Genomic DNA, 12,649 nt, shown 5'->3' with positions numbered 1-12,649 from the left:
TTGGTCGCACTACCTCTGGAGGAAGTTCCTTGTGAATTGTCGTGAGGCTCAGGACAAGAGAAAAGCCTTCCACTATGTGTGGTTGTTGCTCTCCATCATGCCAGTGGCTTGGGAATTGTCGGAGGATAGTCAGTTTCCTCCCTGGATAAAGGATTGTCGCAGGCTGCCTAGTTTTCCTCCCTTTGGGCCACAAAGGACGTCACACGGGTCATGGAGACCAAATTTTTCTGGGTGTTGATGGAGGTGAACCTGTGCATGGCCATCAAATAGAAGCCACAATTGTCTCTGAGTGTGTTCGAACAATTATCAGAGCACGCGACGTTTAAAGCTGACTTCCATCACGTGTACATCTGGGCGCGGAAGAATCTGCAATAGAAATGGTTTGATCTACCTTATCTTTCCACAGATGATGCCATCCAGGAAACTATCAAGCGCTGGCCGACAAATTTGCATTCTCCATTCGATCTGGCTGTAGGAACCAAAAAATCCGCGAAAAAGAAAAAGAAGGAAGCAGCGAAGCAGGTGGTCCAGCGGTTGGCCAAAAAGCGAAGGAAAGAGGCCAAGGAGAAGGCCTAGCTAGAAAAGGAGTGGGTTGTGAAGTAGTAGGCTGAACATGAAGAGCGTGACTCTGAGTGGAGCAGTAAGTCAACTTTGCCACAGACAGAGGAAGAGGAGCAGTCAGAGCAGGGCGGTGGCGATCAGGAGGAATAAAGCACTCCCTTCTGGATAAAAAGGTACAGGGATCAACAGAAGGAGGGGCCCCAGAAGAAGTCTAAAGCCACAAAGCCATCGCTGGATCCAATCACACTAACAGAAGGCGATCTCGACGAGATCAGAGATAAGGTGCGTGAAACCACAACAAAACTGCTGCAATAGTTTGAATAGTAGCAACAACAGGCGCTAAGTACTATCCAAAAGGATTTGTGTGAGTTTCAAATTTAGACTAGCAGGATCCAGGTGGGCACAGGGCAGGTAAGCGCCTCACATACAAGCTTGGCATCGGGAACAAGTCAGGCATCAAGATGGCCAGATTAGTGGATCTCTGCATTACCAGAAGGCTCATTGAGATCAGAAGCAGCCGATGACAAGGTCATTGTGAGTTCTATGAAGAACATCGGCCTCAACCTTGTAGCACTGCCCAACGAATATCTTCACATGTTGCAGTCAAGTGTGACAACGGAGCTAAGGGCGCGGGAGTAGCGCGCCCTCAGTTTAATCAGTGAATATTGCGTGAACAACAAGTAGATGTTCACCAGAAAGATGGAGGCTCTGAAAGCAAAAGAAACAATGTAGGCATAGAGCGCCCAGATAGCGGCCGCGGTGGCAGAAGCATGTAAGATAGTGCTGGAGTCACACATACCTGAGGAAGAGCCATTGGAGGACAAGATCATAAAAATTGTTGCCGGCATGCGCGATGCCAAGGCAGAGGTGTCCAAAGTTTAGTTTGAGATGAACATGAAAATCAGTGAACTGGAGCTGAAGTCACAGCCTTCAACCCTGCCAGAGGTTAGGGAACAATGTGAAGCCACTGTTAAGGATGGAGTTGCTACGGTGGATGAGGTGGTTGTGGAATACACCGCGCTGTTTGACTAGGCCACGGAAGTAGTGACGATCCTGCAGGAAGATCCCACCCTAAATGTATCAAATACAGAGATACGCGAACTCCATCAGCAATACGAAAAAGTAAGCACGACAATGTGCACCATTGCTACAGCACAACACCTTACCAAGCTACAGGAGGCTAAGCAACTCCTGACACAAGTGGAAGCAGCGCAGAAGAGAGAGGCGGTGCTTAAGGCTAGGTTGGGGCCTTGGTTGGATGAAGCCTATGTAGTCTCGACCAACGTACAGGAAAAGTTGGCGAACTTGCAGAGCACGCAGCAGTAGATCAAGCGAGCTAGCGAAGGCCTAGCCACAAAGTAGCTGGTAGAACAAATCAAGTAGGCAGCCACGCAGAGCGCGGCTGAAGTAGCGGTTGCACAAGTAGAGCTGGGGGATCTTCGCAACAAGATCTCCGCGCCAGCCAAGTGACTCGAGGGTGAGTCACGATCTTTGTGTTGGGGGCCTATTGGGATGGGGTCCCGTAGGTCAATTTTGGGGCAAAAGCCCAAGTTTTATGTGAAAATATGGAAAGTATTCGCAAATTGTGGTCGTAGAGCAAGTAGTTAAGTAAAGAGTCAAAAAGGGTTTTTACCCTCTTTGATGTAAGTTAAGTCGGATTTTTGAAGATCTACCCATGGTCTGCAAACTATGGGATTGTATAAATAGGTGTGTCTTAGAGAGTCTAAGGCATAATAGAAGAATAGAAGTTGTCTATGGGTACGATAGAAGGAGTCTAAGTTAGCGCAGAAGGTAGAAGAAAGGCTCTACAGCTGAGTGCGTAGAGGCCTAGAGTAGAGTCTGCAGCTGAGTGCACGGACCCCTGCAGTTGACTGCGCAGGGAAGTCTTGAGTTTGTAAGCTTAACTGAATATTAGTAAAAGAATATTGTTCCATAAATTTCTGTGTTTTATCTCTTTACTTCTGTTATGAATGAATGCGCTTCATGCTATGATAAATGATGGTTTTGTGAAATAATGATGTATTGATGTGTGACTTTACTGGATCTATATTGTTATCTGAACACAATTGATGTTAAGTGCTTACGTGAAGATTATTTCGTTGTATATTAAAAATATCGAACATTTAAGTAGATCTGAGTAAATACCGGGTTAAGAGTAATTTATAATGCTCGTAAGTATCTAATTCACATGTTCAGGGCTCGTGGAAGCCAGTCGTAGACCTTCGTGGAAGTCTAGAGGCTGATTAAAGGAGGTTACATCAATAAACCATAAGGGCTTATCGATTTGCATGAAGGCAGATCTAGGGCACAAAACGACATCACGTTGATCTCTGGGTGCGGAAAATTGGTTCCAACATCCCCCCATACTGCTTCGGGTAAGACTTCAGTCCGCATTCCATGAATTGATGCTGAAAGGGCAAGTAGTGTAGGGATTTGTTTGGCGCAACTAACTCCAAACCTGGGTCAGGACTCACTAAGCCAACAACAAGAATGTAAAATTTGATGAAGATGCCACCCTTGGAAAAGAAAGGGACATTCCTCAACCTCCTCCTTTTGAAAAGAAGAATGATGATATGGATATTTTAGAGGGTCCATCTATGCCTGAATCCAAGGAAGACATCTTTTATGATCCCATGGAGCCTATGGACCCCTTGAATCCTCCTACAAAGAAGAGGCCACTTTAGCTTTGTGACATATTACATGATGCAAAGAGACACATTCTCACTAGAGGGACCTTTAGAGAGAGCAAGAAGTCGTGCTGGTACCAAGGATATGTGGTAGCTACACGAAATATGATTCAAGTTGAACCTCCCTCTTTTGAAGAATTCATGAAATAAAAAGTTTGGAAGGATCATATGGCTGAAGAATACGAGTCAATTATGAACAATGACGTATGGATGTTGTGCCGAGACACTTGCGAAAATCTGTGATCACTTCAAAATTTCTATACAAAATTAAACATGGGGCTGATGGAAGAAACAAGAAAGATAAGGCAAGGTTTGTGGCCCAAGGATTCTTCCAAAAATATGGAGAAGATTACAATGATATATTTTCTCTTGTGGCTCGATCCACCACCATTCATTCGATAGCTTCCTTTGCTGGAAGTCAAGGATGGACCCTTCATCATATGGACGTGAAGACAACATTCCTTCATGGCATGTTACAAGAATAAGTCTATGTTGAGAAGCCATAAGGATTTTAAGTAGAGGACTGAAAGACACATGTTTGCAGGTTGAATAAGGCATGGTATGGTTTGAAACAAGCCCCCTGAGCATGGTATGCCCACATAGATAGTTACTTGATAAAGTTTGGATTCACAAGGAGAAGTGTGAATCCAAACTTGTACTTTAAAGTGATCAAAGGTATGCCTCTCATTTTGGTATTATATGTTGATGACCTATTCTTGACAGGTGCAGAGTCTCTCATTATTGAATATAAGAGAGAGTTGGCTACTGAATTTAAGATGAAAGATCTTGGTTAGATGAACTATTTCTTGGGATTAGAAGTACAAAAAATACTGGGCGAGATTTTCCTTTCACAAGGAAAATATATTGTTAAACTATTAGAGATATTTGGCATGGTAGAATGTAAGTCCTTTCCCACACCTATGGAGATGAATTTCAAGAAGTTATGCAGAGAGGTTGTCAAACTGGACATAGTAAACCCTTCTGAGTATAGACAACTGGTTGGTGCTCTGATGTTTCTTATGAACACTTGCCCCGAAATATATTTCACATTCAACACTTTGAGCCTTTTTATGACCGAAATTGGGTAGCTACTAAGAATGTATTGAGATATCTACATGGGATTGTTAACATTGGACTAAGATGTTCTGTTCGATATGTTAGACTAGATGGATATACATATGAAAATTGGGTTGGTAGTGTTGTCGACAAGAAGAGTACTTTTGGATGTTGTTTTAGTCTAGGATTTGCCATGATATTATGAGATGATCAGAGACAAGCAGTTGAGATACTTATGATGATCACATGGTGCAGTTTGAATTTCTCCCTAGCTGAGAGAGAGTGTTATTTTGGAAACCTAGTTGTTACAAGTCATTATGTCACATCTGCTCAAAAGGCCTGAAAACCATATCAATCAATATCCTTGAACACTTTTTCATTATCCCTTTGCAAATCACCTCTCCAAAAAGTATGAGTTTCTGGGTCAATCAACTCAAAACTATGTTTTTAGCCCTAGTGCACCCTGCATACCTATTCACCTGCAATGATTGCAAGTTGCATAAATGATCACCTGCACTGATCAACATAGGTTTCTTTACTTTGCAGGTGCGATGGTTCTAAAATTCGGGAAAATAAAAAAATATTTTTGAATCTTCTCCTTCCAAAAGCTTCTAAGGTGGTTTTAACCATTTACCATGGATAGAGATCTTGAATTCCTATCTGATATTACTCTAGTGGTCTTATCTATTATCCCTAGAGCTTATCCTCCCTCATATGTGGATCTCAAGCTTAGATTGGTAAATCCTAACTACCACTTTCACCTTATAAATTCACTGCCCCCCATAGAGTTTGGGTTGGCTTTTGGAGATTACGAGTGCCCTCATGTTGCTTCTTTGAGCTTAAGGAATCATCATCCATTTATGCATTAGGTTTGAGTGTGAAGGTTTGATTTGTGGCAAGGAAGGACAAGACAATTGGGGAGACATCTACAAAGTCATCTTCTATATATGGTTGTAATTCTCTCCTTTATTTATTAATAAAAAAAGAACTTTGTTTTCCTATACTTGTGTCATATTGATGCTTATGAATTTCAATGCCATTTTTACTCATTGATTAGAGACATTAGTTTATGCTATGTGGATATTATAGTTCTCTTTCTTGGTGTTTGTTATATTCTTTTCGCGACTAGCCCTATATTAGGTGGGTGGACCTACCTATGGTTTTGTGCATGGGTTTTGCACATGGTTTTGGGCATGATGGTTTTCTGCCCATGATATCTTGTAGATCCAGCCAAGGGAACTACAATTATGTTATAATCTAGGGCTAATGGATTGGGGTTTATGGATTCTTTGACATGTATATATATGTATTGTGACATTGAAAGCTATATAATGAAAAATAAATCTAGTAGTCCCAGTTTTGGGATCCAGGGGAAAATCTCTATGTATATATGTTTTATGTTTTATAATCTCGCCATTGTTTATTTTCTGTTTTTAAGAATTTATTTGCAGGTAATTTCTGTATAGGGTTAAAATCTACATTTTATTCATTGTTGCAAGTTCCATTTATATTGTTTGGAGAAAGAGTTGGAGCTTACAAGCAAAGAGAAGAGGAGGACTTATTACAAATTCCAGGTAGGTCCCTTTTCCATATTCTAATCTCTCTAAGGAAAACATAGATCCTTTTTCCCTCTATTGTCCTAGATCAAACCACTAGATCTAGGGAGTTAATTTTTGTCAACAGAAGTGAATTTTCCATATAGCATTAGTGATAAATTCCAATAATTGGACTAGATTCCTTATTTCGAGAGGACCAAAATTAACCTTTGAAGCACTTGATTTGGACAAGGGAAAGTGAATTTTTGAAGTGAAGCCCACATGTGCACAAATTGACAGGTTGACCCTAAAATGAAATTGGATACCGTTAGAAGCCTATAAATACAAGTCAAGTGACCCTCATTTGGATATCATCATCAAGCATCTTCTTCTTCTCTATTCTTTGGTTTCATTTGCATAGGTCTGAAGGTGGCTCGTGGATATTGGTTCATACAGGTATGAAATTGCAAGGTTCGAAGATTGCACGTGTGATTAGGGTTTTTGGGTTCCATCCGTGGGGTTGACAAGACAATTTTTTTGCTACAACCACATGCATCCAGGCCTATTTGTGCGACTAGAAAACTTCAGCCGCATGCATATCTCTCTTTGTGTGTAGTTGGGCTCTAAGGTTTCATTTTTACAAATGGTCGTAGTTGGCCGCAGGCTAGGATAGTTAACTTTGATATGTATTGTTGTTTGGATCATATCTTGGATTGTTTGTGTTAGCCTCACTCTCTTAAAAAGCAATAATAAATCCAATTATTAAATTAAATAAATAAAATCATGAGAATTCCTCAAACTAAGGAGTCTAGTTTGGATGAGAGATTCTCTCCAACTAGCTCTCCTAAATTAGTGTGTAAGTTGAGAAATTGTCTCAACCAAGTGAGTCTAAGATAGACACACTATCTTAAGATCACTTACTCATGTATTTAAATGTATTATTAAATTATTTGAATAATGAGAATTACATGAGCATGAGAGACCACATGAAGGCTCTCTGCCTTTTCCGCTAGTTTAATTTTTGTGTGTTAATTTGTTGTGCATATGGTTATATGGCTTTGTGATTCTTCTTCATGTGGTATCAGAGCCTATATGGGCTTGGCTCCCTCAATGGAAAGCCCATGGAGATGAAAAAAATTGAGATTCTGTTTTTTTTTTTTTTAACCTAGATTAATAAGTGTGAGATTTTATATCTACTATGTTTTTTTCTTGCATAGATTTAATACATGTCATTTTTGTTCAAGAGGAGATTGTGAAACTATAGGTGTCGCTTTGTTCTGAGACAACCTCTCGGAAAAGGGTTCTCGCTCTGCATAGATCACCGACAATGGAAAAGAGTGAGACAGGGAACCAAGAGAAATCATGTGGATCCATCGTAAACCTAGCTCATAGGAGAGATTTTGATTAATTGAAGGGTCTCAAAGATTTGTGCTTTATATATTTTATACTCCGACTGAGTAGGGCTAGCGCTGATTTCCCTGACTCCTTCCACGCAATTCCAGCAACAACCCTATTTGTAGACCAAGAGAAGGTGTGGTCGTGAAACTTCATTAGTGGCTTCTACGTGAACTGTATGGAAATCTAGTCGATATGAAGGAATCAAATATTTCAAGCAGCACCTGTTCACAACCTTTGTAGTGGAGACCCATATTTTGATCGATGCCATCAGTTTTTCCTAGCCAGGACCGTGTTTTTCTATTGCAGCACATAGAGGACAAGCCTGCCTTTTTTTGTGACGACAACACGGTCAGAAAGCAGTTGATTCATAGAAATTAGAGGAGTTTAGTTGAGAACAACTGCCAGATCGTGCTATTGTAAGGCCTATAGTTATGATCTAGTGGGATTCTTCCGACCAATGGTGAAGGATTGTTGAGGAGCTATGTTGGAAATGCTTCTTGATCCAGATTACCAGAGTTCTGAGTCTCAATTCAATTCTGAGCCAAATGATTAAAGGTAGTCTCCAAATTTCTGTTTCTCCTTCATATTTCACTGCTTGTTTTGAATTTTCACTTGCAGAGCATAAAATTTCTCGAGAATTCAAAAAATTGCCCCTGTCAAGTTTCCCTGGAGCTGTAATTAAAGATTTTGAGGCGTGCTTTGGCCGCTTTTTATAATTTGAACCCGTATTTTCACCCTTAGATAGCGGAAACACCTGTAAAGACGACGGGCAGCTAGTCTCTTCGAGCTTCCAGGGGGTTGAGTTCGAAAATGTTAGGGTTTCCTTTAAATTCGAAGATGTTAAGATTTCCTTGGGTCGATGTGAGGCAAAATCAGAGGAAACTGCAGGACCGAAACTAAGCTTTGTTTTAGCCTTGGTCATTATGATTCTGCCAGAGGGAGTTGTCAGAACGAAAGACCCATCGTTTCTCTGCACATAGGAACTGCTTTCTAGGGTCTCTTTGGCCATTGAATTTGTAGCACAGGTACCATTTCTGGCAAATTCTATTTTCCATTTATTGTTCCTCAAAGGCATTTGGTCTTCCATTGCCAAGAAAAAATTCCTTCTGGTTTAAAAAATATTGAAAGACCTTGTGCCTTCAGAGCTCGATGTTTACATAATCTTTTTTTGAGCTGATGTGTGAGCACCATTTCGAGCTGGATGATCAGATCAATTTGAAACATGTTGTCTCCTTCAAAAAAAAAAAAGCACGCAAGCATCTGATGGACTTTGGATTGCTATTGCAGGAAAATAGCTAATTTTCATTTTTGGGGGCGTGGAAGAAATCATATCATTCAGGCAAAGAGTTGCTTCCATAAATATTGTTGCTTTTCAGGGAATTTTGATTGATATTGCAAGAATCATAGTCATTTTTTCTGTTGAGAAAATCATACAATTTGGCAAAAAGCTTTATTTAGATTCAGATCCTTTTTTATCTGAAATTTATGAATTGAAAGTAGATTTTTTATGGAGCTTTTGGAGAGATAAGGTTATGAAAGATTTTTTTTGTAATAATGATAAAGTTATTGGAGTCATAAGGTGCATATTCTATAAATTTGGAGCGATAAGTGAATTTGTTTGGGTGAAAGTCATCTAAAGTAATATTTTACTTTGAGGTAGCTTAAATTCATTTCAAAGTCAAAGTCAAAATTGTAATTGAGAAGTCACAATGACAAGTGAGAAAAGTGAGGGTTGATGTGAAAGAGAGGTAAAACAAATATTAAAGTTAACTTTGACGCTAGAGCTTGGCATTATCATTGTTTTAGAGTCAGTTTTTGAAGACAATTTGACGCCAAGGAGTTCTCAGCCTGTGCTTGAGACGCCTCACTGAAGACATTGTCATGATGATGTATATTGAAGGTTAATAAAAACATCTCTTTTTGTGGTGATGGTGTCCTAGATCCGCCCGAAATTGAATAAGGGGATCATAGGTACACTCTGTGTCGTGAATGTGCTTGCATGATTTGAGTCGAATTTGTAAAACACTCTCTTTATTATGCTTAAACAAAACAAGTCATTTATCAAGCTCTTGAAATCAAAGCTCCCATAATCAATTAAGTTCATAAGCACAAAGCGTCACATCATCAACTTGATAAAAGTAATATTCTGCAACAACATTTCACAACAGCTAATTCATGCCATCAAGTTAAGGATGCTACAAAAATCAAGCATTTCAAGCTAAGACGACATTTCTACATCAACATCCAATCAAGTTGTCATCTACATCAACAATTTTTGCAGCCATTCAACGACAATTTTTTTTGCAATTGCACTTGTACCATTTTTTAATAAGCTCAATACAAAACTATAACTTGCAAATCATAATTTGTAAGTTGGATTGTAATCAAAGAGAAATTGAGTTGAATTGTAAGGGTGCATTCTTGGTTGAAACCGACACCCGAGCTTTGAATTGATGGAGAATCAATTAAACCAAGTGAATCCATTGTTTTTTAATTGAGTCATTCAAATCATTGTAAGCATTTCTCTTGGGTGCATTTTCGATAGTATTCGACACCCTTCTTTTGATCAATCAAGAGTGTGAGTTCAAGCAAGTGCAAATTTTACAAGCATCAAGCGAGTGTGAAAGCGAGCAAGTGTGAGCTCAAACAATCAATTGTTAAAACAAGTTCAAGCGAGCATGCAACAATCAATCAAACATCAAGCGAGCGAGTTCTACAAATCCAACAAGTATTAAAAGCAAGTGAGTGTGAATTCCAACAAGTTCACATGGCGAAAAGCATTCAGTTGTTAAAGATTCTTAACAATTTGATCCTCTCAACCGCTGAAGACATGATACAAATCAAAAAATCAACTCTTGTTGATATTTCAATGAATCTACAACAAGCACATGAAACACTTGAGTTTCTTCAACTAGAGTCGCAATTGTAGAGAAATGAATTGCAAGAGAAGCGTGTTGCTTCCAAGTCTTTGACCAATCAAGAGACAACTGATCATTTGACTTCATTCATCCAACCAGCTTCAAGTGTTGAAGTTGTTCCAGTTCAACTTTCTTCCAAACCCATCATCAAGCCATGGGAATAAATTAAAAGTAATTGGAATCGATGCGACTTAGGATATGTCAAAGATAATGACAACTTACATATCCCTGATTATTCAAAGCCCATTCAGTTCGTCAGTGTTGGATTACTTGAACAAATCACCTCAACAAGTTCTCAGTAACTTGCATACTGACGTCAATGCACACAAACTGAAGTTACAGACAAACAAAAATGCACACAAAATCAAGTTGCAGATAAACCGACATGTTCTCATTGTCAAAGAACCGATCATCTGGACGATCAGTGTTTTGATCTCCATCCTTGTCACCATTGTGGCAAGCGAAATCATTCGTCAGAGAAATGCTACAAACACAACTAACCTGCCAGATTGAAGATAAATTATTCATGGATTGATCCCTGGGAATGGTCATCCACAGCCAGAAGATTGTACAAGTTTTACAATCGGATTCACTCACACATATTATAGCCAACAATCAAATGAATATGGTACTCTTGTGCAGTTGAATGGGGGAGTACAACAGTGAAACTCTCCTACACCTGAAGGGGGGAAGTTCAGAATTCAGATATAATTTGGAGAAGATTGCCTCTCCTTTCAGTTGAAAAAGGGGGGAAAATGTCAATGAAATTGACATGTGTTTGTCAGACTGAAAGTCTTGACAACATCAACGAAGCAGCCAATGGGCATCTTCAAATCAGCCAGTGGGCATCAACAACAAAAGCTGCAGTGAGCAGTTTTTGACATCAACAAATTCGCCAGTGGGCGATCGACAGCAAAGTCAGGAGTGAGCTCAAACACAACAAAAGCAACAATGAGTTGTTTTTTAGAGCCATCAGCCAGTGGGCGATCATCATTAGCAAATACGCCAGTGGGCGTTCTCTCTCTGTAGAACATTTGAAGACAATCTAATAAAAGAAGATTGCAAAGGGTTTCCTCCCTGGGGTTTTTCCCTGGTCATTGACCAGATATTGTGTCTCTTTTCTCTTAGCTGTATTTCATTATTCATATTGTGAAATCATTCTATCTAATATTGCTATATTATTATTGCTATATTTAAGAAGTGAAAATTGAAAATTGGATGCTATTGAAATTTTTTGAAGTAATAGTTGCAACATAGAACAATTCTTGATAAAAAATTAACATTACCTAATCTTTGACTTTTCAGGAGTTTCGTAGGTTTGATATCCATGTCATACTCCTAGCTCTTGGATACCAATTTCCCTCATCTACCATAACTGTCAGGTTGCGTGAGAATCTCCTTTATTGTTGTCAATGTCACATATGCTATCACTTTCGAATGCATCACATATTCTCTAAGAGATTTAAATTCATTCACCATAGCATACACATGTTTCTCAAGAATGATATATTTTAGTTTGACATCTCTCGATGCATGACTGAAAAAGGATATGGGATGCTCATACCCTTCCTTGTTATCTTGTAAGACAAATACGACTATTGTGTGCTTGAATGCAAAAGAAAAGAACTGAAATTATTTTGAAAAATATATAGTTTCCAAAATTGGGGTTTCCATGATGGCCCTATTAATTTTCTCAAACGATATGTGGGCTTCAGGTGTCCACCTCATGTCACTTATATTCGTGAGCATGTGTATTATATACTTGAGGAGTTCTGCGGAATTTGCAATGAATTTGCATAGAAAATTTATCTTCCCCAAAAATGACTGAAATTCCTTTTTATTCCAGGGTAAAGTGATCTTTGATATATCCTATACCATTTCTATATCAATCTCGATGCCATATTTGGAGGTTATGTGCCCCAACAATTTCCCTTCTTGCAAAACAAAAAACGATTCCTTGGGATTTAGGGAAAGGCCAAAATTCCTACACTTCAGGAAAACTTACCTCAAATGGTCTAAGTGTTCTTTGTTTGATTTGGAAAATACTTTCATGTAATATAAATAGATAACTATGAACTTGTCCCTTTCTCCCACAAAAGTGATGTCGATGGCCCTTTGAATTTTCGCTCCCACATTCATCAATCCAAAGGGAATTTTATTATACATGAATGTACCCCATGGTGTTGTGAATGTTGTATTTCTTTATTTGTTGGATGCATAACCACTTTGATTATAGCTTGAGAAACCATCGATCATCAATATCCTTGAGGATATCATCACCTTCTGCAATAGATGATCCATATTGGGCAATGTGTAATTTTCCTTTAACGAGCATCTATTCAAATTACTAGAATCCATGCATAACTTTATATCTTTGTTCTTTTTTCCAACGGGTACCAAATTGGCTACCCACTTAGAGTATCTTTGTAATGACCCATCTACCAGCACAAACTAAACGTGAATTATTAGCATGCATACAATGCATGCATATGAT

Source organism: Pinus tabuliformis, chromosome 2_1, assembly GCF_031772625.1.
Source record: "Pinus tabuliformis cultivar Carrire ecotype Pingquan chromosome 2_1, CPIR1, whole genome shotgun sequence".
In the NCBI taxonomy this organism is placed as follows: Eukaryota; Viridiplantae; Streptophyta; class Pinopsida; order Pinales; family Pinaceae; genus Pinus; species Pinus tabuliformis.
This window is presented reverse-complemented; position numbering follows the sequence as displayed.